The sequence below is a fragment of the Chrysemys picta genome, chromosome 7, assembly GCF_011386835.1.
Source record: "Chrysemys picta bellii isolate R12L10 chromosome 7, ASM1138683v2, whole genome shotgun sequence".
Taxonomy (NCBI): Eukaryota; Metazoa; Chordata; order Testudines; family Emydidae; genus Chrysemys; species Chrysemys picta.
Genome location: NC_088797.1, coordinates 103,530,960 through 103,558,792, shown reverse-complemented (window position 1 = coordinate 103,558,792; position 27,833 = coordinate 103,530,960).

Here is a 27,833-nt window from a genome sequence, read left to right as displayed (position 1 = left end):
ATTCTGGCAACATGAACTATAAATGCTGGCAGTGTTTTTTTTTTCACCCAAGAAGTTGTTTCTAAGGGGGAGAACTTCTAGAGAATCATTTCATTTTACCTGGTTCTTCTGTTCTTCTGCAACTGCATAGAAGACAGGGAGATTGAAACTGTGGGAATCTCTTTTTAAAGTAATAGGAAATAAAGATCTATATAGAACATTTCTGTCTGTGGGGAAATAAGGAAAAGAAGATGAAAAAGCTTCTCTTATAATTAATACAGTAAACAATGACATTTTAGTCTTTTTTACTCTGAATTTTAATACTCTCTTGAAATGACTTGAAATGACTATTAAAGAATGTATGTACAAGTAGTTATTCTTTTGTAAAATGGAGTATACAACAGTGAATATACAGTACCTGAAAGTGACCTTGATATATAACTAACTAACTTAAGTGACATGGAATGAATTTTCAGTGCTACATGGAAATAATAGATACTTTGGTCCTGCCCCTCACCTCGTGTAAATCAGTGTAGCTCTATTGGAATCAGTAAGGAGGTTTATACTCATGGAGTCTCTAGCCCTCTATTTTGTTGTTTTTAATTTTTGTTCTATGCACTGTGGAATTTTCTTTTATACCCAATATAAGAAACCATTAGCTTTATTTTATGAAGTACAGATTCTGTTTTGTTGCTGGAGTTATAGTACAGCATCAATTCCCACAGGGTAAGCTCCTGGAAGAAATCATCTTCAATGGAGAGCTACAACACCAGATCAAAAAGTCTGACACCTATAGAAGAGTGAAAGGAGGAGGTAAGCCTGGGATTGAGAGGATCCTTTTCTTCTCAAAGTGGAAAAACTTAATCTTTTGTGGACTCAGTAGTGACCATGCTTTCCAGCTCATGGGAGATGAATCCAGAGGAGGTGCCAAGCTCAATTCAACGATGTGCAAATTTATGTTTAAAATAGACATTAAAAAAATTAAGAGGCAAAAGAAAAGGTACACAAGCCCTAAATGTGTAAGGGCCTAATAGTTCCCACCAGATTCACATGTGGATCTCTCAACCCATCTAGCAGGTTCCTGGGAATGCTCTCCTTGGCATCTACATGCAGGAAGGGTTGCAAACTCTGGAGCTGTATTATCTTTTGCCCACAATTACATTGCAGCAGCCAACTCTACAAGATTCCTTTGTAGTATAACTCCATTGAGAGTCAGAGGATGGGCAGGGGACTCAAGAGTCAGGGTAGACACACTAGCTGGTGTGGATGGCCCTGTTTGTTCAGTGGATTCCCAAGATCAATTGGTTTAGGGAGAACACCTTCTTTTCACGTCAATGAGGGGGCAATAGACTTTCTCCCACTGGCTCCACCTCTAGCCTACTAATGAGAAGAGTTCAGAAGAAACTCCGCAAGGAGAACCTTGCTGCTGCTTTTCTGTATGACCAAACTTGAGGGGTTCAGTAAATTGCCAGAAGCAGTCTCTCTCTTTTGCACCTATTTAACACAGCCAGATGCACTCAATCAGCATCAAAGAGTAAAGCATAGCTTATCTACAAGTGTGTGATGCTGACTGTAGTTCTAGATGAGCAAGTTTTTAGGCTCTCTTTATTATTATGACATGTCAGATATGTAGTGGAAATTCTGCGCTCTGGGGTACGGAGGGCGTTTTGCTTTTAGCTTTTGATTTGTGATCCTTCAATGGCACATTGTTATACTGCATGGTGGAAGAAGGAGAGAAGTAAAGACTTGGAAAAAGTTATGAAGTTCAGAAATAGGGAAGGGAGGAAAACAAAGGAGCAAAGGAAAGTTCCTAGGAGAAAAAAAATCTAGAGCGCTGTCATAAGGAAATGAGGCAGGGTAGATATCAGAATTTTAAATAAAAGAGGGATTGCATGGTGGTTAGCAACTGTGTATTAAAAGGAGCCGAGACTATGGTGAGGTGAGCACGCTTGTTTTTACAAGTAAATTTTATGGGCTTTTTTGGGGTAAAATATTACTGTAGAAACAGGAAAACAGCAGCCAGAGCTTGGTTGTTTGATTTAGATGTGTTTCAAGGCATGGTGAGAAGTCACTTTGGATGTACGGAATGTCAAATCTACAGGTAACACCTTCTGTAAGAAATGTTACACACAACAAAGAATTTCATTGCTTGCTGAATGTGAGTGGAAAGGGAAAAATTTCTTTTCAACAAAGTATGTATAATCCTCTTTTATATAGAACTTAGGGTCTCTAATCTCTCTAATAATGGGCCTTTTTCTGTTGTCCTTCTAGTAAGAGTTAGGTGCGGCCAGGGGTACAGATGTATACAGTACTGGTCCCTGCTTACATAAGTACTACAGAGGAAATACTTCTGTTAGTCTTAAAGGTGCCACAGGACCCTCTGTTGCTTTTTACAGAGGAAATGTTACTAATCATTAGACTCTCTCCCGTTCCCCAGTCCTTTCTTCTCCACGTTCACTGTATTTTCTCCTGTTGTTTCTCCCTCACACATTCTTTCTTCTCTTCATCTCTTCTCCATTCCCCCTATTCTATTTGCCCTTTGCCATTCCATTTTGTTCTTTTCCAAATGCTTGATGACATTTTATTAACATTTGTTAGCTGGTCACCAATACAGACAGAGTTTTAAAAGAGCAAAGCAAGGGGAGGAGAAAGAAATCCCATTGCTTCTTGGTTTTAGTTCACTTTTTCAGCTGGCTCTGCATTCTTTGGTGTCTGAAGTGATCTCAGAATTATGGCAAACCAGGAGACCCACCTATGAGATATCATATGTCATTGCATCTGTATTGTATACCAGGGCTGCCCGGGGGGAGGAGGGGGCAAGTGGGGCAAGAGTTTTCAGGGGCCCCCACGAGAGTGTTCGGTGGGTCTTCAGCGGCAGGTCTTTCAGTGCCGCCGAACACACCCGGAGCGAGTGAAGGACCGTCTGCTGAAGACCCGGAGCTGCTTCTGCTCCGGGATTTCGGCGGCAATTCGGCGGCGAGGGCTCCTTCCGCTCCGGGTCTTCGGCGGCAATTTGGCGGCGAGGGCTCCTTCCGCTCCGGGTCTTCGGCGGCGGGTCCTTCACTCGCTCCGGGACCTGCTGCCGAAGTGCCCTGAAGACCCGGAGCGGAAGGACCCCCACCGCTGAAGACCCCAGGCCCCCTGAATCCTCTGGGCAGCCCTGTTGTATACTAACATGTAGTAAGCTTATGTCGTCACCATAGAGAGTTGCAATAAAATTCTAATTTAGCCATGGGTATCTAATATTCAACTTGCTGTGTCTTAATACATGTTATACTTCTGGAAAATGGTTTAATTGTATAGCTATCTCAGAGTATTTTGGTGCAGGGTTAGTTAGTATAGTCGGTATATAATAGGTTTTGTCACAGTCCTGATTAGCTATCTGCCTGAAAAAACCCTACCTACCTTAGCACTGTGATATCCTAGATGCACTCTGATGCACATTAAAGCAAGATTTTAAAAAAGCTGCATAGATAAAAAGCCAATACTTTCACATCAATTTTTCACTTCTCTAAGGACCTGGAATACTTCCCTTTGTACAGTTGCTAAATTGCCTTTATAATTTACAACTTCTCTCTCCAACAAGATCCCTCTGTACTGATAGTCAACACGATGGAGCACATAGAAATATGACTCTTCCAAAGTCACATTCCATAGATGTTGAAGGCCATGGTGAAATGGGGTAAAAGATCCCCTTCCTTTGTTATAATTAAAATGTGTTATTCTTCATTCACAGAATTACAGGTAGAGTGCCAAAAATCAGACCAGCTAAATGCTTTGGGAGGTGTGTAATGCTTTGGTAGATTATCTGTGAACATCCATTTCTGCACTGCTTTCTAAACCAGGGCTGTATGGCTTCTTTGGAGAAGTCTCAAAAGGGTTATTTTTATCCCCCCCCCCCCCCCAGTAAATGCAGTTCTTCATACATTTGGATGAGTTTCCTACTTGCTTACTGGCAAATGCCCAAGGTTACTGTTCGCAAAATATAAATAGAGAATATTAAGCTGCTAAGAGTGGGATCAGGGCATTTTCACATATGCTGTCATTCTAATCTATCAAACGTTATTCACATATTTCTCACGAGCAGCCCTAAATAGCATTGAATTTATATCTTCAGAAAAGGAATCCATCCTGTTAAAATGCTTCTGTCAGTGCTACTCAATAGAATGATTTCTAGGACAGGATTAGGGCATTATCCATACCTCTCAGTAGGTGTTGCCCTGACTCTTTTTTCTCCCTTTTGCTATACATTACTGAACTATATCTGACCACAGTCTCTTAGTTTTTCTGATGCTTTATTAGATATAGATGTGTAATACATAACCACCTTCAGAACATATTGTGGGATGCCTCGGGCATATAAAATGACTTAAAGATGTTAGAACCCTCCAAATTGCTTTAGGCTCTTCAAGACTATTGGGTTATCTTTTAACATCTTCTCTTTCCCATTTCTTAAAGTGTGTAAACATGTGAATGGCTGGTAATACCTAGAGTCCTCAGATGACTTGACTCTAATCAGTCTGATTATAGATATGGTATGGGACAGAAATTGCACCACTGGTATTGGCTGCTGATTTCCTCGTAGCAATAGCCAGGGAAAGATGATGCGTCTCTGCTGATACATTTCGCTGCCCTTGGTTTCATTGTGCTCAGGAGGGATGTTGACATGTTTGTGGTTCATAGCTGCGTTATATGGAGTCACCTTTCAGTGACTGCTAATTTTTATATTAGAGGACTCGAAAAGTAATTATGTGCTGAGTATCTCAGAGTTCCATTTTGTCTGTCTTCTTATGCAATGTATATAAGAGGCCAGTAGGACAGCTTGTAATTGACATTTATTACAGTTGTACCCGAAGGTCCTAATGAAAATCACAGCCTTGTTGAACAAACAGAGGTAGATGCAATTCGTGCTTTGACGATCTTACTGTTTAAGGATTAGTAAGACGATGTGCTGTGGTGCTTTCAATATGCTGTTGCATAGCTCAGTGTCTCAATAATATTGATCCTACCAGTGTAGTGGCATGAATAACTAAGTTTTGGGGTCTGTCCTTATGGCCTATTCTAATGGGGGGCAGGATGATTTGGGGGAATCTCTGTGAAGGATTCCTTGTGGCTATTTTCTCCCCCCATATCCTTCCCGTGGCTTTTAATGCAGAGTGCTGCCTTAACTCAATGATTTTGCAGTTCTTACTCAGGCTATGTCTAGATTTAAACTGCTGTAGCAGTGTGGCTGTTGTACTTAGAGTGTAGACACTCACTACACTCCCCCCATCACTGGAGTTAATCCACCTCCACAGTGGGTAGTAGCTAGGTCAATGGAAGAATTCTTATGTCGACCTAGTGCTGTCTACATCAGGGGTTAGGCTGGCTGAACTACATTTCTCAAGGGTGTGGATAGTTGAGCAACAGAACTGGGTTGACCTAACTCTGTAGTGTAGACCTTGTCTAAGATGAGTGAAACTTATTCATGTGAGTGAGCCAACTCAAGTAAGAGTTGTAGGAAGGGATGTTTGTAAACCTGAAATCAGTAGATTTTTTTTTATTCCCAACATTATGCACTCTCTACGTTGTTAGTGTAAATCTTTGGCCAAGTATTCAGTTTGTTGATATTTTATCCTAATTTGATCAAACAGATTTATTGAAGGGGCATGTGTAGTGTTAATTTTTCTTTGTTCCATAGTTTATATTAGTAAAAGCAGAACAAAAACATGCCAATCTTTTTATAAAACTATGGAATGCATTAGTGTCAGGATTAAATTGAACTGTGGTAATATTATGGGTAATGTGCTGAAGCAGGAGAAAAGCAAATGCAAAAGAAAGATGCACAGCAGGAAGAGCGAGAGATCATCAGCATACTGAGGATAAAGGAGTTAGAAGGTATTTTGGTTCATTTAAAGTTATGGTAATGCATTGAATAGCATGTTCATTAAATTAGATCTATTTGTCCACAACCAGTAACTTTCCAACAATGCTCACTCTCCCATTACCTCTCTTTTAAAAGTTATAGTTATTCAGAATGAGCAATCATTTCTGTACACAATTTAAGTAACTTCATAATTTCATACAATCCTATCTATTGAACAATTTATTTAAAATATATTTTTTCCTTGACACTGTAGCCTTTTATTCCCTGTTGTTCCTTTCTTACCTCTTGGGCTGCTCATTTATCTTACTGCCTGAAATGCCCTGTGGCTTGACTGCCACTGCAGGCATCTTTCCAATGCAGTCTAGATAATGCCAGTTTGCTTTCAGCAAAGTGTGCTTCATTTCCTTCAGATGCTTCTCTCTTATAATATATGTCTGTGATGGGGTGGATGAAGCCCAGAGGTCCCCTGCCGGAGGCCTCAGGGTCCTGCCAGACCTGTCCCAGGAAAGGCAGTGGACCTAAATCCTCTGAGCAGTCTAGAGAGACTGCGCAGGAAGCAGCCAATCAGGAGGAGCATGAAAAGAGTTAGCCAATCAGAGAGGCTATATGGAGCAACCAAACAGGGCCCAGGAGGGCCATATAAAAAGGAGCTGCAGAGCTAGAGACAGACAGTTCATTGCTGGAGCCATAGGAGTGTGGATGGTGCTCCTGGCTAGTCAAAGGGAACTGCAGCACCACAGACAGCTCAGTGCTGGCAGGGATTGGGGGAGTGAGAAAGAGCTCCTGCCTGGCTGCTGGGCCTGACCACAGAAGAGCTCTGAGCTAAGAGTGAGGCATCGGTGAAGGTTGGAGCCGCAGGGACTTGGCCCAGAGAACTGAAAGCAGTTTAGTTAAAGGGACACGGAGCATGTGGCTGCTATTCTTTGGGTCCATGGGCTGGGACCTGAAGTAGTGGGTGGGCCTGGGTCCTCCGCAGGCCACTGGGGAAGTGGACTACAATTGGACAGTGATAAACCCCCAGAAAGGGATCTGAACTACTTAGTGGCCCAGCTGGAGAGGTGGGGCCAGAAGAGCCCTGAGAAGATGAAACCATTGCCTCCAGGGAGGAAGCCATGGGTGTACCTCCCAATACCAGGGCCAGGACTGTTTAAAGACTGCAGTCTTCAAGCAGTGCAACAGAAGTTCAAATTGCTGCCACCTTATAATTTTACAAACAGAACCAATGTTTTTTGGAATCTTGTCTTTGCAGAGATTACATCCTAAAAGGTATGTATACCTCTGCTTTACCAGAGAATGTTAGGCATTAAAGGTTGGAAAACATATGAAGTCATCCTGTCCATGGGGCGGATTCTCAACTGATGCAAACTTAACTGACTTCAATGGATCTATGAGAATTTGTTAATTATATATGGTTTGCTGCAATAAATTGTTGTTTTTACCAGGCAGGATTTTGTAGTAGATGATGCTATGTTGTTAAACTATTCCTCTCCTTCTGATAACTGTGAGAATGGCCAGCTTTGCTTCAGGTCTAGTCAGGCATGTTCTCTCTGCTTCCTTCCTGGGTCAAGTCACTCCCTCTCCCCTCTTTTGAGGTGTCATTATTTTAAAGCCTTCAGAGTCAGTGATGGCTCCCCAGACACAGTTAAGCTATTTATTAGCTCTCTCTTCAAATTGAAATAGTGCCAGAATGAATCAAACGACACAGATGTAAGCTACATCTCTTAATGCATTACTGGAAGACACTCAGATGCTATGGTGATAAGAACCTTGATAGAACAGAATAATAAATTACTGATTTCAAAGACATATAGGTACCTGAATATTTAGAAGAAGTGCGGTGAGAAAATGTCTTCACTGCCACTCTTTCCTTTCTTCTGCTATGTCTACACTATGAACTAGAGATGTAATTCCCTGCTCAGGTACACATACTTGCACTAGTTCTCATCAACCTAGCATGAGTACAAATAGCAGTGCAGCTGTGGTAGCACAGGTAGTTGTAGTGGAAGCACAGCTTACCTGCACCGAGTACATACCCCCTGGTTTCGCCATGTCTCCACTGCTGTTATCCAAGCTACCATGGCTACACTGCTATTTATATTCTCGCAAGCTTGAAGAGAGCTAGTGTGAGTATGTGTACATGAGCAGGGGAATCACACCCTTAGTTTGTAGTGTAGATATAACCTTACTGTAAATTACTTCCTTAAAGTTAGCAATGGCTCACTTCCTTTTTCTTTACTATTCCAGTGTTGACTTTCCCACTTAAAATAATTTTAAATTATCAAAGATATTATCAATAATGGCTCTCTCTGCTCTTAGGCTATTTTTATGAAGTGCTGCTTAATATTAGCAAGTCTTAGGAAAGTGAATAATAGGACAATTAGTTAAGCTCTTTTTTCGTTTATTACTGCTCCTAGAAGAGTGCTTACATAAGCAGTAAAGCTGTAAGAATAATAGAAAATACTGTAAACAGGGATACAATGATTTGCTGCTCATGCTCTTAAATGAGATTATTAGCATTTGTTTCACTTGTGTCATGGAAGTATATGTTTGAGACATTCAGCACACCACTTGGTATTAGTTAACTGCTTCATGTAAGAGGGTCACTCTACCCTTCCCATCTTAGGTGCATCACTGTGCCTCTTTGGTAATTATACACCACAAAATAATAGCTTCAAGTGAAAATCTTCCCTTCCGGGAGGCTGGTTTTATTAACATACAACAAAATCTGTTCAACCGTTCACCCTTCTATCAGGGCTCCCAAGTCCATCTGGCCCTTCCCCAGTGCTTCACATTGGTGCCTGGACCATTGGCTGCTGTTGTACTGCAGGCAGCTGTCCTTCTATTAGACTCTATGGGCCACCCCTTCCCAGTCCCTGTTTCCCCCTGGACTGAGCCTAAAGTACCGCTTTATAGTGTCCTCTCATGTAGTCAGCTGCCCCTTAATCACATGACCTTTCTTTAGTTTGCTTGTGGCTGGGGACCCCTCCTGGGGCAAAAGGCTGACTCCTTCCCCTCCATCCCAGGAAAGATGGAAGCTATGCTGCGGTAATGGAGGTTTTGTTGGGATAGGAAAGTTTTTTTTTCTGGTTCTTTATATAACTTTACAATTTTTATGATACCCTTTTTAAAAAAAATCTCTTTTTTTTTAAAGAAACAACAACAACAACAGTGTGCACAGGGTATTAGCTAAAACTTAATATTTGTAAAGACCAGAGTTCTCAGGATGAGTATACTAATTATGGTCTTGATCCAAAGTCCACTGAAGTCAATGGAAAGCCTCCCTTTGACTTTAGTGGGCTTTTGATGTGGCCCTATCTGGTGTTTACAGGATACATATCCACAGGTTTAAGTGTGTTGTTCACATGCCACCCTTTCCTCATCCCTGAGCTAGAGATCTACATAAGAAACTGAGGGTCCTGTGGCACCTTTAAGACTAACAGAAGTATTGGAGCATAAGCTTTCGTGGGTGAATACCCACTTCATCAGATGCAAGTAATGGAAATTTCCAGAGGCAGGTATAAATCAGTATGGAGATAACAAGGTTAGTTCAATCAGGGAGGGTGAGGTGCTCTGCTAGCAGTTGAGGTGTGAACACCAAGGGAGGAGAAACTACTTCTGTAGTTGGATAGCCATTCACAGTCTTTGTTTAATCAGAAGCAGTTTCTCTTCCCTTGGTGTTCACACCTCAACTGCTAGCAGAGCACCTCACCTGCCCTGATTGAACTAACCTCGTTAGTTAATTGGGTATTTACTAATGTGTAGTGAGATTTTCTACTCTTCTAATATGTGCCAGGGAAAACATAGCTTGATTCCAGCACCTGCATATTTTAAATACAACATTCTCATATCTGAGTAGGTATTTAAAAATTCTCCAGCTGGCACAGAAAACCCCCCAACAGTTCAGAAAACCCAAAACAAATGACCATCAACAAAACACAGCATCAAAACATCTTCAACACTTCAAAGAGCTAAAGAGAGGTGATATCAAATGTTAAATATCTAGGTGTTCATATTTTAAAAATGATTTATATATATAGTGTACTAAGTAATGTTGATCAAAGGGATCTTTGCAGTTCTAGATTCCTTAGATCCATTTGCAATTTTACCTTGCATATATTCAATATTGAAATCAAGCACGTAAAAATATCCAATCAAGCATTCTGAGTGTTCAGTCAAGCATTCTAAATATTCAGTCAACATGTGTTTTTCTTTAGACTGAAAACTAAAAATGTAGCTATTGATTTTCTGTTTCTGGTTAACATATTAGAGTACAATTCATTTTAACCATACATATATATTATCAGTGTGCCCTTTGAGATACGTTTGTACATAATTTTGAAATGCTTTTCTTACGGTCAAGTACTGTATTTTATATTAATGTTTCTGTTGTTTACCTAGACTGTAATGGTATGGTTGCTGGAGAATAGAAGCATCAGTTTCAAGATGGATAGGAGTTTTCTGCTTATTGATGCTGCACCAGTCTTGCTGTATTAAAAATGTAATTTCAGTCTTTCTGTTTTGGAAGGTTTTGATGTAGATTAAGAAAATAAATTATAGTCTCTTTCTTTATTTGAAGGCTGCAATAACAACTACTGAGATTAGCTACTAAAGAACTCCAGTGTACAGTAACTGTACCTGTCCTTCTGCAGTGTTGTAAGAACTGTTACAGTAGAGATAGTGGAGTATTAAATATGGAGAATACTAAAACAATCTATTTCATACAGGTAAAATCTATCCACTGATTATGTTCCTGGGTATTATGTAGGTCATTTGACCTTTCAATCTGAAAAAAATTGAGTAAAGAACATGTCTGGATTGTTATTATAGAGTGATTTTGGAAAAATATCTTAATTTTCTAAGTGATCATGTTTATGAATTTTATTGATATAACAGAAGTTTAAAAGGAGCTAGCCTTAAGTGTTAGGCACATCAAACATAATTAAAAGTACAGTTTTCCTTCTCATTATTTTACTTCCATTAGATGAAAGGGCGGAGTCTGTGCTGCATCTCCTGTGATTCACAGAAAGATCCAAGTGGGGGAAGCGTGGGTGGGAGAGGTGCTTTTAAGCCACCTTTGCACTGTTCAGATTCTTGGCTTCTGCAGGGGACCTCCAGTGTAAGTTACAGCAGATCCAGCCCATTGTGCTTGTAGTGTAGACACTCATGGCTTCATCAGCCTATGGCCTAGAGTTCAGAATGCTCGGGTGAAATTCTTGGTAGGTAAGGGATCTACTAGGTCTCCATTTCTGTAATGGAGTAGGCAGGAGAACTATGGGAGGGAATGAGATCAGACCTAGCTCTAACCTTTCCTCCTTCTCTATTTTTCTTTGGTACTCTGTATTAGGTTTCAGGGAAGGGTGTTTGTCTAAGGAACAATCTACCTGAAGCGATTAGACTGGACAGAGTCTGATATTAGAGCACAGTGCACACCCCACTTACTTAACGAAGCATTCCACCGTAGCCAAGGTGTCAAAGAAACACAAAGCCCCCACAAGCAGAGCTTCTTAGAACCCCAGAAGAATCCTCTACAGTCTCCACTTCGACACACAATCCTAATTCTTCCCTTTGGTGTGTGCCAGACCATAAAACGGAGAGGCGAGATGCATTTTTAATTGTAGGGGGTCCTTTCTTGGCAGACTTTGAAAAGGTGAGTATAATTTCCTGCATTTCCAAATTTGGGGACAAAACATTTAGAAATCAACTAGTAAAATAATTTATGTATTTAGAATTGTAAAATAAACAATAAATGGCAAATTATGCTCTGTTAAAAACACTGCCAATCTGCACATAAAATCCTGGGCAGAAAATGCTCTCATGTGTTTACCGTTTGAGCCAAATCAAACTAAACCTACATCTGGTGACATCTCTCTCTATCTCTCTCTGTGTATATAAAAGCAGATTATCTTCTTTCTCCATACATACATTATAAAAACATTAGACTCCCATGCCTCATTCCTAACCAGGACCCTTCAGCACCCTTCATCGTCCACAGAAAGTAACATATACACAGAAAGCTTTTATATAGCATTATAAGATATGCTCTAGTTCAGCCAGAAGTTATTGTCTCAATGCAGGAGTTGCTTGGTGAGGTTCTATGGCCTGTGTTGTGTAGGAGTTCAGTTTAGATAATCTATGAACAATTAATAAAAGTTTGAAATGGATTCTCTCCCTTACATTTTGTTTGCTCTCCTTAACCCCCACTCACAACTTTCTTTCCTTCTCTTTCTTTTTCCCCTCTGTCTTTTTCCAACAGATACTTTTCTCTCCTTCCCCTCTATCTCCTCCAATTTTTTTCCTTCTCAAATGCTACCCCTCCATCTAGCTCTCTCATTCCTGCCTTTGCCTTCGCCCAGCTGTCTGTCTTCATCTCTTCTATGTTTTAATACCTAATTCCATGGGTCTTCTTTTCCTGTTTACTCCTCTCTGTCCTTTTCACTGCATGTTCCTTTCTGTTCTTCAGGTCCTGTCTTCCTGCTTCCCTTCTCTAGCCTTTCGCTCTTTTGCCTCTATCCTTTTGGGGCTACCTTATATCTTAATGCTGTCAAAGCCTGGGGGTTATGGTAGGGGGCTGCAGAAGGAGTGGAGGAGGAAGAACCTGGAATGGCAACCAGAGAACATCAGGGAGCATGATGAAATTGAATGGAATTATGTCTTGTAACTTTAAAAAATGGCACCTGAACTCTTTGTGGGGGAAAAAAAGTTTTTTTTTTTTTAATAAATAAAGAGATGGGCAACTAGAGTAATCAGTGTAGCATGGTGAGTAGGGCTCCTGCACGAGAGCAGGCTCATGGCCAGCTAGTAGCATAGTTATTTATGTAGCAAGGCTGCAGAGAGAGAGGAGGTGGGGGCAGGAAATAGAGGAGAAAGCCAGGACTGTGGGCTGTAGTATGGTCAAATGTGGCACTCGTGGCAGTGGGATTGAAGGAGTGTGAGGTGTGGTCATTTGCCCAGTAAATATTGTGCGCTCTGGAGAAGGTCCAAATTCACAATCTCTGCATTGACCCCAGGAATATTGCAAGGGCATGCAGATAGTGGAAGACAAAACTGTAAGGTGATGCTTTCACTTGCTGCTGCTTGTGGTCTATGCCATCCTACCTCAGCCCCCCAAAGAGAAACTGAAGTACCAACAATTTGCTGTCAATACAGGTAGCAGCCCTCCTAATAAGGGCTACCACTAGTTAACAGGCACTGCATCTCCATCTGAGGGTGGTCTTTAACCCCATCCCAGCAATCCAGATTCTAAGGCCAGCACCACTTCTGAATCCTGTCTGCCTGCACGTCTCATTAAAGTCCAGATGTCACTATAAGTCTTATCACATCATTGTACTTCTGAGAAGCTCATGTATAAATGAAGCATTAGGTCTGTACTTTGTTAGGTATTCTTGTTATCCATGTAACCTATGCAGGTTGCATGACACTTTAGTGGGGGAGGAGCTGGAAAAGACAATAAGGATAATGTGCGTATGGATGAAGTTGCTTTTTTCTGGTTTGCATTCTGTATTGACACCATACTGTCCTTTGTATAGTCATTTCCCTCAAATTATCCAAGTAGAATGACATTGTGATGCCAAACTTTTGACTTGTGTTTCCTGCAGCTGTCTTGGCTCCCATGTTGGAAGCAGTTTGAATTTTCTGATAGCTCGATGTTGGCAGATTTTAAAGTTTTCTTTTCCTAGTAGGACAAAAATAAAACAGTAGTGAGCTCATGAGCCAATGTTCAGATCTCTGTCAAACACATTTGTTTGCATTACAGCGGCAGCAAACGTTGGCTGTAATCACTTATTCTTTTTTCATTTAGCAGAATCCTTCCTTGCATTTTGTCCTTCAATATCATACTAATCTTTATGAATTAAATATTGCTATTTTGACAGTTTGTCATTTTTAATTTGAGTAGCAAATAAAGTACTTATATTCATTAAATTTACTCTTTCCAATTAAAGGTTGAAACGGCTTTGCAATTTCAGTCCCAGTGTTGGTGAACCATGGTGCATGTAAATTTACTTTTCTTTCTGTATGCTACACAATTACTGTATGCAGAGATGTTGACATAAATTATTATTTGGAGACTGCACATATCAGTAGAATGGTAAATTCAGGAATTACCTTGTTGTTAGGGTAAATTGTTTGATTTGTTTTCTATGCTGAAGTCCTGTGTCTAGTACTTCGCAATGTGTACCATACAGTTATGGACATAAGTCACACAAAAGCTGATAGGACAATCCCCAGCATCTTCCAATGCAATTACTTAAAATCAAAATAGCTTGGCATTCACAGATGTTAAAATGAGTAACAGACGTTATACTCTGTGGGTTGTATTGTGAGAATACTGTTTCTCCTTGTTTGTCCCTTAGAAACTATCTTCCATTATTCAAATATGTTTTTTTCAACTTTTTTTGGGGTGGAGTTGGAGAGTGGGAGAAAGCTATGTAGCACGTACTCAGGGCACTAACTTCCATGATTGCTTCTGATGTGGAGCTGACAAAAATATTAGCTTAAAAAAAAGGAGGCATTGATATCTGTCACTGGTGGGGTAGGTAGCATGAACTAAACTGACCTGGCAGTTGATTGGCAAACCTGAGGGTTTGGGAAATAAATCACAGAAAATTGTTTTATCAAGTCACTTATCCTGATGAAATTCCTGAGTCTGCATAGCTGGGTGGACACTTCTTGAGAAAAAGCTTTTTCATGAGATTTCTGGTTCTTGTACATTAGGTGATTGCTGGAAAGACTGTGAGAACTGACTTTCCCACAATATTTTGCCCCTTCCATTTAGCACCTTTTTTTAGAATCTTAAAGAGAAAAAAAAATTCTAGACACACCTGTGGGCAGTGCCGTGGTGAGTCCTTATATTTTTCTCCACCAATTCACCCATTCCTAAATAACAATTTGCAGAATTTCTAAGTATTTTGAACAAATCTCTCCATGTTTGCAACCATTTTTGAAACCTGTTGTTGCTCATTGGGTTGATAATCAAGGCAGCCTCTCACTCTGAGCTTCCAAACTGTCATACTCATGATTCAAGCCCATGAGCCTGTGCCATTTCAACATGATGTTCGCAATGTAATCACTAAAGACCCCTGACAGGTTTCTGAATTTGATTGTGTGAGGGAAGCCCCACCCTGGAAGCTGGACACAGCAAGGGAGAAGGGAGAAATATAGACTGAACTGCCATTGTAGGTACTTTGAAATGCTTTTAATTGTAGCTGAAATGTATAACAGTGCCCAGAAGTATCATTATAGTTAATTAAGGGTCTGTTAGTACTTTATTTCTAATGTGAGGCTTTTATTTTTTTCTGGGGTTGTTAACTTGATAATGAAAACTTGCTCTAGGCAAAAACTTGGCACACAAGGTCACAGCTTGCAAGTAAATTTGAAATTAAGTAAAACAACAAACATTAGCATATTGTTTTTGCTATTTTGAGAAATATAGAGAGAATGTTTTAGGCTTTTTAGTTATATAGAACTAATTAAAAAATCAGTGGCTGTAGTGCTGGTGAGATGTGCTGTATTGATCATTCTGGAGATTTGAGTGTAGTTTGAGGGCATAAACTCAAAGACCCATGCCTTACACAGCAACCAAAGAACCTCCTATCTTTATTAAGCTTCCTGGAGCAATAGATCCTGGTCCTCTCTGGTAACTGGGAAGGTCCAGGAACTCTAGAACCACTCTAAAGGAGTCCTCTCATTTTTATGGGACATGTACGGCATGGGTAGTGGCAGTGCAAGCTTCCTGCGTGTTGATGACTCTGCATGCTCTGGTGCATGCACAAGTATGCACCAGGTACATGGCTCCCCAAATCCTGAAACCTCTTTGCAGTGGTTCCACTGTGTCTAGTGACATTTAGTCCTGGGGAACAGGAAGCAGAATTTTCCCTGAGAAACAGTTTCCTAATTTATGCTGGGGTTTTCCAAGGTGCTTAAGGGACTCAGGGACCCAATTTCTGTTGATTTTCAGCAGAATTTGGGCACCTTTCTTAGGCTATTTTGAAAATCTCAGCCTGTTAGTTCAGTTTATTATATCTTTCTGGATAAGTATTTTACATCCTATTTGTTGGGTTTACAACATAATGTAATTAATCAATAAGTAATTTATTTTTGAAAAAATCAGCTGATCATTAAAATAATTATCCTTCTTAAACCATCAGCTTCACAATTTAGCAACAGTGACCCAGAGTAGTGAGGACTCCAAGCTGAAATGTTTCCATCTAGATTTGAACTTCCACAAAGTCCAGGGATTTTTTTTTAATTTTATATAAATATTTTTAGTTAGTGCAGGCACCTTGCCTGCATGCCTATAAAGCAGCATGTTTAGTAATCTGTATGTAAAGTGAATCATAGATATTATGCTGAATTAGTACAGAAAATATAAGGCCCTCACAAAGAATGAAGGCACTATACTGTGTTATGTAGCCTATAGATTACTTGTAATGGGCTAAATCACCATCATACTGAGGTCTATGATAGAGCACCCAGTGACTTCAAAGGGAATAGGACTAGGCATCATATTTTTATGAAATCAAACAATGTAAACTAGCATATTTGCATTTGTTAACAGATACATAGTAAGTTCCAAGTCAGTACAGTTGCGTTCTTATGTAAATAATGTCCACGTAATATAGCTGTGTACTTATATTAAATGTGTGGTAGAACCTCATCTTGCACAAAGATGAAGCAATGTAATTCTAAATGTAATACGTGTGTAACATATGATCAACACAATGGTTAGCCAGATCAGCAAGATAAAGTATACTGTGCAATCAGTAAAGGTAGGGTTACCATATTTCAGCAAGCAAAAAAGAGGACGGGAGGAGCCCCGCCCTAACCCCGCCCCTGCCCCTTCCACTTCCCGCCCCCCCAGAACCCCCAACCCTCTCCCCGTTCCTTGTCCCCTGACTGCCCCCTCCTGGGCCCCCTGCCCCTAACTGCCCCCCAGGACTCCACTCCCTATCTAAGCCTCCCTGCCTCTTGTCCCCTGACTGCCCCAACCCTTATCCACACCCCCACCCCCAGACAGACCCCTGGGATTCCCATGCCCCATCCAACCACTCCCCATCCCCTGACAGCCCCCCCCAGAACTCCCAACCCATCTAAAACCCTCTGCTCCCTGTCCCCTGACTGCTCCGATCCCTCTCCCCACTCCTGCCCCCTGACAGCTCCCCCGCCAGAACTCCCAGCCCCCCACCCCCCCGCTCCTTGTCCCCTGACTGCCCCCTCCTGGGACCCCTGCTCCTAACTGCCCTCCAGAACCCCACCCCCTACCTAAGACTCCCTGTTCCTTGTCCCCTAACTGCCCCCTCCTAAGACCCCCCCAACTGCCCCCCAGGACCCTACTCCCTACCTGTACCCTGACTGCCCAAAACTTTCTCCACTCCCCCCAAAAAGCCCCCCCCTGTTTCTTGACTGCCCCCTCCAGAACCTCCCTGCCCCTTCTCCTGCCCCCCTGGCCCCCTTACCCTGCTGCTCAGAACAGGGTGTTGTGCTCTGTGCGAGCCGGACACGTGGCTGCGCTCCCCAGCACAACAAAACCTGGTCCCTGGCCCTGCACAGTGCTGCCGGACCGGGCTGCAGGGGAGAGCGCAGGGGAGAGCTGCCGGCTCAGAATGCAGGGCGGAGCTCCTCTACAGCTGCTCCGGAGTCCAGCCCGGGACTTTCCTGCACCCCTCCCAGCCGCTCGCTCTGCTCTGCCGGGGGAGGGGGGAAATCCCGGACATTTTGAGTGCTTTACAAATTCCCCCCGGACGCTATTTTTAGCACTAAAAGGAGGACATGTCCGGGTAAATCCGGACGAATGGTAACCCTAGTAAAGGCAAATCTACTGAGCTAGTAAAATAGACTGTATCTGCCAGACATTTTTGCCTTAAAATGGTACCTGGAGATATATCTACACTGAACAAAAGGGAATTTAAAGGGTTGAACAATGGTGACCCAGGCAAGCTGACTTATGGAGAGAACAATCCTAACCAGAACCACCAGAGGATAAATTGTAATGGAGCTGACCCAAAGTAAAGTTTAAAATCCAGGCAAAGCACTATTATTCTTGGAGTCTGAGAGTTGCACAATGGCTAGATGTCCCTAGGGGATTCATGTTGCTAAAGAAACCTGAACCTAAAACGTGTAATGTAATTTTGATGAGAAGGGAAGGGAGCCCAGAAGGTACGCTCTGGAAAGGGTGACATTTTTAGTTAGCCCAGCTGATGTTGCTGCTAAATAATAGCTGTATAAGCTATAACATAATGTGAAGTTGACACTGAAATTCTATGGAAAGGTTATTTCCTATGTGAAAAGATCATCTCATGTGCGCATGGCACACTAGAGTAACTTGCTTTTAAAGGCAAGGGGCCTAATGCTGAGAGATGCTAAACATCTGCTGAACACCTGCCATTGAAGACCATTGGTTCCTCAGAGCCTTTCAGGATTTAGCACAAAGTTTTGGGGAGAAAAATAACTCCATTTTGGTTGCAGCAGTATATCAATGCCCTGTAAATGGAGTTCCCAGTTTTTCCTTTCATGTTTTTAAATATAATTACCTCCTTTATTCTCCTTAGGAAGATTATACCTTATTTTTTTCCCAGCTACCCATTCTGTGGAGGAATCCTGTAATGCAGTGGGGTGGTGACAATGGTTCCATCCTCGATGAGGTGGAAAATCTGCCTCTGAAGAAAGGGTAAGTCAGCTTTTGTACAGGATAGCACAGCTCTTCACATTCCCCATCCTGGCATGAGCTGGTAGAGCCCCTGTGTCTGTGCTAAGTCCAACTGAGGCTTTATAGAGGTGCAGGGACTGCCAGTACATGGCTCACTTCAAGGTTGGGGCCTAAGTCCTTCATGTTTTCTATACTATTATTATGTTGTTGTGAATTGGGTGAAATGTCATTGAAGCTGGTGTGTGGAACAGTCCCTTTTGTTTAAGAAGGCTGTAAGAAATAGTTAAACTCCTTTATAGCAGCCCCCATCTAATCCAAAGGCATGTGTGAGTCTGCCCAGGAATTAGAAGTATGTGGAAATGGGCTTCATTGGGTATTGTTTTATATGTATGTGTATGTGTTTCCCTGGGTATTGGTGTGTGTGTATGTGTGTAAGAAGGAGAGGGAGGCAGAAGCATACAGACTAGTCACAGAAGTACAGACAGGAGCAGACTTAGAATGGGAGAAGGCACACACAGTCTGGACAAGCTGGGCAAAAGAGGCTTAGTTTCTTTGCTTACAGCGCTATCTCCTGTGTTTTGGTTCCTCCTGTGTTCAAGAACACAGGACTTTTGTAAATAAACAGGATTGCAACAAAAGTACCTGATCAAATCATCCATTTCTTTTCCTAACTGGAACAGCCTGCAAGACCCTACATTTTTGGCTTGATGCACAAGTTGAAAGTGGTATTATTATGTTATATTCTAGCCTATATATAAAGAAGAAAATGTTCTAAACCCTCTTATTTGTCTCATCTCCAACTATTCTCTCATTGCTCAATATTCTACATTAGAGAAGAAACCTGCTTTCGCAGGGAGATAGATGAAGTGACCTAGTAGATATTTGCGATGATTTCCTGATCACTTGCTTTCCCACCATAAATTCCTCTGTTCCCACCATCAGCTGCTTTGTTCCATTTGCCATGAGTACACCAGGTAAGCCAGAGGGTGGGAAGAAAGTGCTCTAAACATACTGATCTGTATCTATCTGTGTAGCTATCAGGTTATGCCAAATTAATCTGAACATCTATTTGGATCACCCCAATGTGTCTAATTTGAGGGAGGACCTTGTGAGGCTGGACTCAGCAGGAAGTACCACCCAGCAGGACCTGAGTGGCAGCTCCTCAAAGCCCACTGATTGGTTGGCACCAGTACTTAAGCCAGAAAGCCATGATGGGAAGCTATCTGAGCACCAGCACAGACTGTCTGCCTGTCTCTGCTTCAGACCCAGTGTGTATGCCTGACTCTTGCCCTTTGGCCTGTCTTGGACTCTGACCTCATGGTAACCTGACCCTACCTGCCTCTTGACACCTGGCTCTTGGTTGACCCTCTGGTCTGTCTTGGACTCTTGCTTTCCGGCACCCCAGCTGGCCTGACTCCTGTTCTGACTACCCACATCATGGTTGTGACAGGCAGAGGTTTTCGGTGTAACTTTGGATGTGTGGTATGCCCTATACCTACCTCCGATGTTTGAATCTGATCAACGCAGTGTAGCTTTGCTGTATGCCAAATAAAAATACCTCAGTGGTGAAATCTGGAGTTGAACTGAGATTTTTGGATCCCAGAGAACTGGATGAAGTATTTCCCAGAACTGGACAAGGTGTTTTGGATAAGCCAAGTAGAAAAGGTCTTGGAGGGAATCCTGACAGCTAGTGAGTTTCAAACAGCACTATATAAAAGTGCACTGGAGAACTTTTAGTTCACACCAACAGAGTCTATGTGGACCAATTAATGCGCAGTATGTTAGTGAGCTTTAGACATCTGACCCTGGTAAGTATGCATTGCTACTCTGTGAAGACAAGCCCTTAAATGACATAGTAGCCAATATACCATATTGCTTCCCATGCAATTTAGTCAACCTAGATTCTAATCAAGTGCACATGAAGTCAGTAGAAAAGACTTCATGAGTTTTAAATTGAGTCCATAGTAAGGATATAGGGAAAATTGGCATGTGTATCTGTGAAAAGCAATTGTCTGGAATTATATATGTTTCACTTCTCCTTGGTGCTTAGTTATTTTAGTAGAGTCATTTTCATGACAATGGCTAATTAAAATTGGGGGGAGAAGAGTGGAGAAAAATCAGAAGAGAAAATTTTTTATACTCTCAGTAAAAGAAAATAAAAGACTGATTTAAAGTTACTGATTTGATGTAATGGCTTGACATACTACGACTATTAAACATTTGGAATTGGTAGTTCCAAAATGTTATGCCATGTACTTTTTTCTCACTAGAGTTCCTGGAGTGGGGTTTGGGACAGAGGGGTCCCTTTTTTATTTTATTTTAATTTTTTATGAGTTTGTAGAGGCAAAGACCCAACTCCATAGTGATATGTCAAAGATATGGCCTGGTTGTCTTCTGACTATTTGATTATGTTTGCATTTGATTATATTATTTTTGTGCTAGAGTCCAGGGGCTTCAGTCATAGACCAGGCCCCCATTGTGCTAGGCTCTGTATAAACACACAACAACAAAAAAACCCTGTTCCTGCCCTAAGGAGTTACAATCCCAGTATAGGACAAGAGACACCAGGTGGATGCAACAGACAGACAGGGAGAGATAGTGATAGTCACAAGTAGGGTTTGGAATTAACTAATAAGATTAGTAGGGAAACTTTACACATAGAGCATGTTGGTATTACTGTTTCAACCAATCTGATTGCAGACTTCAGGCAACAGCTCAAAATTTGCACAGTGCAAATCAATATTATCTCTGACCAAAAAAACCCCCAAACCAACTAGTCATCAATTTCTACCTGCAATGTGTGTGGATTGTTGATTCCTGAATTGTAAAGCTACTATTTTCCTGCACTTCTCAAGCCAAATTTTTGCTTGAGAAATAATTTAAGGGGGTATAAACTTAATCTGATGCATGGAAAAGCTTGCTTGGAACTCCCAGTGTTCAAAATATAACTATAGAATGTAGCCTCTGGCATGAGCTATGTAGGAGAGAAATATTGTATAATTTTTCTCTACAATGTTAATTATAATTAAGATTATGTGCAATCTAAGACACTGAGGAAAAGAATCTGCTGGAAAAGTGAGAACTACGGATTTCATAAACAAGAGTTTTAATTTGGTTTATGCATTATCCTACAGATTTCCTAAAGAGGAAAAACATTTTACATTGGCTAGTTGAATTTCTTTTTTAGTATTATAGTTTTAGCTTTCAGTGTAAATCAATGGCTTACAAAGAAAAGGTGAAGAACTCACTGAAACAATAGGAATAAATTCTAGAGCAACATATTTTAACCTGCTCTCAATTGAAATCAGCTTGTGCGAAAGATCAAAGAGACTGTCATTGTCTTCGTATAAAAGACAATTTCCTGAGTTTTTATGTTGTTTTTGCTCTGCTTGCCACTTCAATAATTGATGGTTTCCTTATATAATATGGAAAATGTTTTTCATCAGAATTCTCAGTAAGGAATCAAAGCACTTACTATATCTCATTACCTGTAGTTTTAGGGTTTGTGCAATGTTTATTAATGTGCATATTAAGGCTATCTGATAAGACAGCAGGTGCTATTTTGTTTGTCAAAAGACTTCTCACTGGGCAGGGAATTTAAAATTAATACTCACATTAAGTGAATAAATTGTAGTTTATTTGATCAGTAAAAATTAGATGAGCTTTCCCTGCTATCAAGAATTTTAAGCTGAGCCAATATGGGGAGCTATTGCTGTGGAAGCAAAAATTAATACTAAAAGCATCTATTTAAATTATAAAGTCTTTGGATCATGTTATGTCATCTGGCTTAAGCATGGAACAGAGATGCCCAGCCGCACCCTGGCCATAGACTACTACACATTCACAGTCCCAGTCTCTCTGGTGTTAGGCAAAGGGTGGTGGGAAGAGGCCAGTCTCTCACCTTGAGGCCGGTCCTTGAAGGTGACTGAAGCTGTCAGTGACCGGCACGGCCTGGAGTGAAGGTGGTGGCTCCTCTGCAGGCTTCAGCCCCTGGGATCTCCCCCAAACCCAGCTCCCAGAACCCTGGTCCACCATCTCCTCATGCTGCCTCTTCTATCTCATCTGCTTTCAGGAGAGATGGCAGTTTGGTGAGGACATACATGTGCCATATGGCAATGCGAAGGGGGGGACTGCCAGACACCTTTTGTAGGGACCACTGCTGCTTGGCAGGTAACCTGGGCCCCCTCCTTAGGAAAATTCGGGTTGCTCCCCTAGCATGGAGGATATACAAAACAGTAGAAAAACCTGCTGAAATGCCTCAGATGTTCTCAGAGTAGAGAGATTTATTCCAATGTGGCGTCATCCCTCCCACTAACCTCTGACTTTGAAATCTCTGCACATTTGTGGCTCTGTAGTTTGTGTTGGGGGCAAAGGTCATGGCTGAGCATGGAAAGTGACTCTCCACTGAGTCTTCTTCAACCCCATGGAGATTTCCCAGCAAGATAATGTTGGAGTCAATGTGAGTTGCAGGTGCTCAGATCTCTGAGAACCAGGCCACCCGTTTAGATGCCTAAATATGGATTTAGGTGCCTTACTTGAGGCATTCTAATTTGAAAATGTTGGGCAGTGAATATATTGAGAACTCAGTAAAAATATTTTTAAAAGTCAGTTACTTTTGTCATTTAACTTGCCCTACTTGTTTTATCTGTACTGCTGTGTTCGGAGTCATATTATTAAGAAAGTGGATAAGAGTTAGTTATAAGAGTTTATGAAAAATAGTACTTGTTGCTTGTATAGCAGCTGTCATCTGTAGATGTTAAAGCACTTTATAAAAGAGGGCAAACATTATTATCATTCCCATCTGAAAGATACTGAGATATGGCGCAGTTATTTGGTTTGTCCACAGGTGCCCAGTAAGTCAGTGGCAGAACTGGCACTGGAACTCAGGCATTCTGTAAGCTTGACATGATCTTAGTTACACTGGTATAAAATGGAGTAACTCCTTTTACTTCAGAGGAGTTACTCTGGACTTATCCTGTTGTAAGCTTGATCAGAATCTAGTCCTAGAAAACATTATTATAACGTTTAGATTTTTTTAACGGTCTAAAGCGTGTGTGTAATAAATAATTATATATGAATATATAATTCATAACTAGTAAGCTTTATTTTATAAATAATATAAGCTCATTAGTTATTTATAGTAAACATTCATAAATTCTAAGGTATGAATGAAATTTATATTTTTAGAAATAAATTTTCTTAGAAACATCAGAGCAAAACCAAAGGGCCAGTAAAGAGTAAATTACACAGGTTTACAATTTTTGAGAAGTAGTCTGCTTCAGAGATAAAATGTGCTATTTATTATGTATTTTGATGCGCTGAATTCAAATATGACAATTAAAACAACTGATTGGCTACTGTTTCTAAGATATTTAAGTTTTTACATTTTATGTCTGTATATTGTGTAGATAGTAGAGTTTTAATCATAAATTGTAAACCTAGGTCTTTTCATGTGTTTATGGTTGCTTTACATGATAATATTTCACCTGTCCTGTTTATGTAACACTTTAAAAATCAGCAAAGGTACAGGAGGTATCTCTTTGAACGTGATATTGTATGCTTACTGATAATTTACAGTGTGGGAAATATACGCCTTATAACACCATCTCTTAGGTGTGGAGAATCTCATAATAGATTCCTGGCAAGACTAAAGTGAAGTAAATCCACACAATTACTAATTATATACAAATCCTGTCCTTTCTTCCACTAGTACCAAGGCCCCTAAGCACTTGGGCTCTGTTGGAGTTATACTACTATGAGTCCGTGTAGGTATCAATACCTGCAGAGCCAGGCTCTACTGGGACTTCTTTCATGCTCCCTCAGAGTAGAGGGTAGGGGTGAGAGTAGGGATATCTGTGACGATTCAGAATCCTACTTATTGATTGCTATAAATTTACCCTGGCCCATGCATGTTGACATACTAGAACTTGGCACGATGAATAGGATTTGTCCCCTTTATTTTTTTTTTCAAGGAAAATAAACATATTTACAAAAGCTTATTTCTGTGCACCAGCTTGAGTGCACTTCTTGGGAGAGATTGCTTTCTCTCACTTTGATGGTAATTGTAGGTGAACAAAACTGGTTACATGGGAAGTGGAGAGATGCAGGAGGAAATGAAAGATGAAAATACAGCTTCAGCTTATGCAATACATGAGGTTCTTGGTGTTCTCCATAGTGAGGGCCTTCACAGCCTCCTAACCAATGTTGTTGTCTCCTCCCACAAGCTAATTTTGTATGAATACCTCCCTTATATAAGTGGCACTTCTGTCCTATGGTTCCTTGCTCAAGAGGAACTTGTAATAAACTGTCCTTTTAAAGCATTTGAGAGTGGGATGTATATTGTAGAGTATAAAGAGAGAAGGACACTTCATTCAGTAAACTACACAGACAGAAACTAACAATCACAGCAGAAGGGATTGGCTGAGATCAGTTAGAATATCAGGGTTGGAAGGGACCTCAGGAGGTCATCTGGTCCAACCCCCTGCTCAAAGCTTGTGGAGTTTTGGAGGCAGGAGGGAGGGGGAGGAGCGAAGCGAGGACTCGGCATGCAGGTTCCCCCTCCCTCCCCTGTCTCCCGAACAACGCAAGCCAGCTGATTGCCCCGGGCAGGGACGGAGGGAGGGGGAGCCTGCGCCAAGTCCTCGCTCCTCCCCCCTCCCTCCTGCTCCTAAACGCTGCAAGCCAGCTGATTGCCCCGGGCAAGGGGGGGGGAGGAGCGAGGACTTGGTGCGCCTCCCACTCCCTCCCTTGCCTCCCGAATGCGGCAATCAGTTGGCTTGTGGCATTTAGAAGAGGGAGGAGCCAGGACGCAGCGTGAAGTAAAGGGGGAGGAGCTGGGGGCGGGAGAAGAGGCGGGTCAAGGGTTGGGAGTTGGGGGAAGGGGTGGAGTGGGCAGGCTGAGGTTTGAGCCCCCCGCCCCTGGTGCTCGCAGAGTAGGGGAAGCTGCCCTGGAATCTAACCCCCCCCATTTACATTAATTCTTATGGGGAAATTGGATTCGCTTAACATCGTTTCACTTAAAGTCGCATTTTTCAGGAACATAACTACAACGTTAAGTGAGGAGTTACTGTACTCAAAATTTCATATAGAAAAACCCCAATATTTATCAGAATTTCTGTTGAGCTGATCTAAGAGGATCAGCTATATAGTGTCTTTCATACAAAGATTTCAAAGCAATTCTTATCTTCATTTCATAGATTGGAAGAAAGTCACAGAGAAATGGAGGGATTTTCAAGGATGCTGAACAGCTGCAGCCCCTTTGACTTTAGTTGGGATCATGCATGTCAGGAAATCAGGCCCTAAATGATTTGTGCAAAATCACACAGGGTATGTTTACATTTCCAGCTGGGAATGGAATGTCCAGCTCAAGAAAACATACCCACACTAGCTCTGATCCAACTATCATGTTAAAAATAGAGTGTAACCATTGTCTCATGAGCAGTGCAAGTGGCTAACTGCCTCAGTACATACCTAGCTTGTCAGCTGGGTATGTACTTGGGGTGACTAGGCTCCCCTGTCACTCGTGCTATGGCTATACTCTATCTTTAGCTCACTAGCTTGATCCAAGTGACTGCGAATATGTCTTCTCGAGCTGGGAATTACACCGTGAGGTTGAAGTGCACACAAACCTGTGTTAGGAGCAAAACAGGAATTAGAAGGCAGGGCTGCTGACTCTCAGTTCCTGGTGGTAACCACGTGCTGTTAACCGAGATAAAGCAATCGAATTCACTGCAATGGATTAAGGATAAATTGGACACAAACCTAATAGTCCCACAATTTATTCTCGGGATCCTCCAGGCTAGAATGAACAGCTCTGTCAAAAAGGCTTACTACAGATCTTCTAGAAAGTAAGCTGAACTCATGTAAGTACTAGGAATATGCATCTCAGCTGAGGCAAAATATCTCTATATAGTTCTAAAGAAACCTTGATAAATCTCTCAACATCTTCAGTATACCACAAACTCCAAACCTTTTTTAGGAGAGCGTAACCTTGTGTGTGTGTGTTTATCACAAACTGTTACAAGAGAGAGTCTATCATGATGAGGAAGTGGAAATAGAATTTCCCTGTCACGCTAATTACTTGTTATAAATTATAAAACTGTTTACATATATGAAAGGAAAGCACAAATAGCATGCAGTAATCTGACATAAAAACCAAAGGAAGATCAAACAGTCTGAAGTTGAATTCCTCCAGAAGAATAACATGTTAGAAAGTAATTAAAAAGTTAGATTGGTTCTTTCAGCATATCTCAACAAAAATAATAGAGCTGTGAACTCAATAACAGCTGAGCTTGTGTCTAGCAAAAATATTATTGTCTTTTGACTATTTTAGAGAATTTAAATCTGCATAGATGGGAACAAACAAGGAATTTCCTCTTTTAATGGAAAACTGCCCCTACATTTTAGGGTTACAAATAAGCCAGTCAGAAAATCTGTTCTTTTGCCAAGTCACTTTCACACACAAAGTTAACATTTGGGAAAGGTTTACATTATTGAAATAATACACAATACAAGTATGGCATAAACTGTTGAGTCATTAAATATTTATTAGGTTTGGTGACCTTCCACAAAGTAAATAGCCTAGTTATTTTATTAAATGTCTCTCTTGTAAAACACTGATCACGCTCTCTTCCCTATTTTGCTTTATGTCGAAGGGGAATAATATGAAAGCAATGAAGCACACAATCAACTGCACAGTATAAAATTGCCTGTATGACTGAAACAAAGTCCGGTGTTCATAAACCTACCCACCCAGTACAAATAGAAATGTTCCTAATATTTATAGCTTTAAAAATATAAATGCAACCAGGTGTACACTAAAAATCCAAATCTAAAGCAGATGCTGCTACTTTAAAAAACACACACAGATTTCAAATCTCTTATTACAAGAAACCTTTCCTGATATAATTTTTTTTTGCTTTTTCCTGGAAACCAAATTAACCATGGAGGGAAATACCCATTTCATTTTATAGAGAGGTTCATGAGAAAGTGAAAGATGTACAGATAATAGGGTATGCTACCAAAACACAGGGTGTAATTTTGTAACATAGGAGTTCTGAGATTCTATAGGGTGATTTAATATGATATTTATCTCCTTTAGAGATGTTGTCAATATAACCCTCAAAGATTCAGGCCAGGCTTTTCCTGTCTACCTGACCAGTGCATCCGAGTTCAGATTGCTGTCCAGAGCGGTCACAATGGTGCACTGTGGGCTAGCTCCCGGAGGCCAATAGCGTTGAATTGCGGCCACACTAACCCTAATTTGAAGTGGCAATGTCCTTGTTGGGGAGGAGTACAGAAATTGATTTTAAGAGCCCTTTATGTCGAAGTAAATGGCTTCGTTGT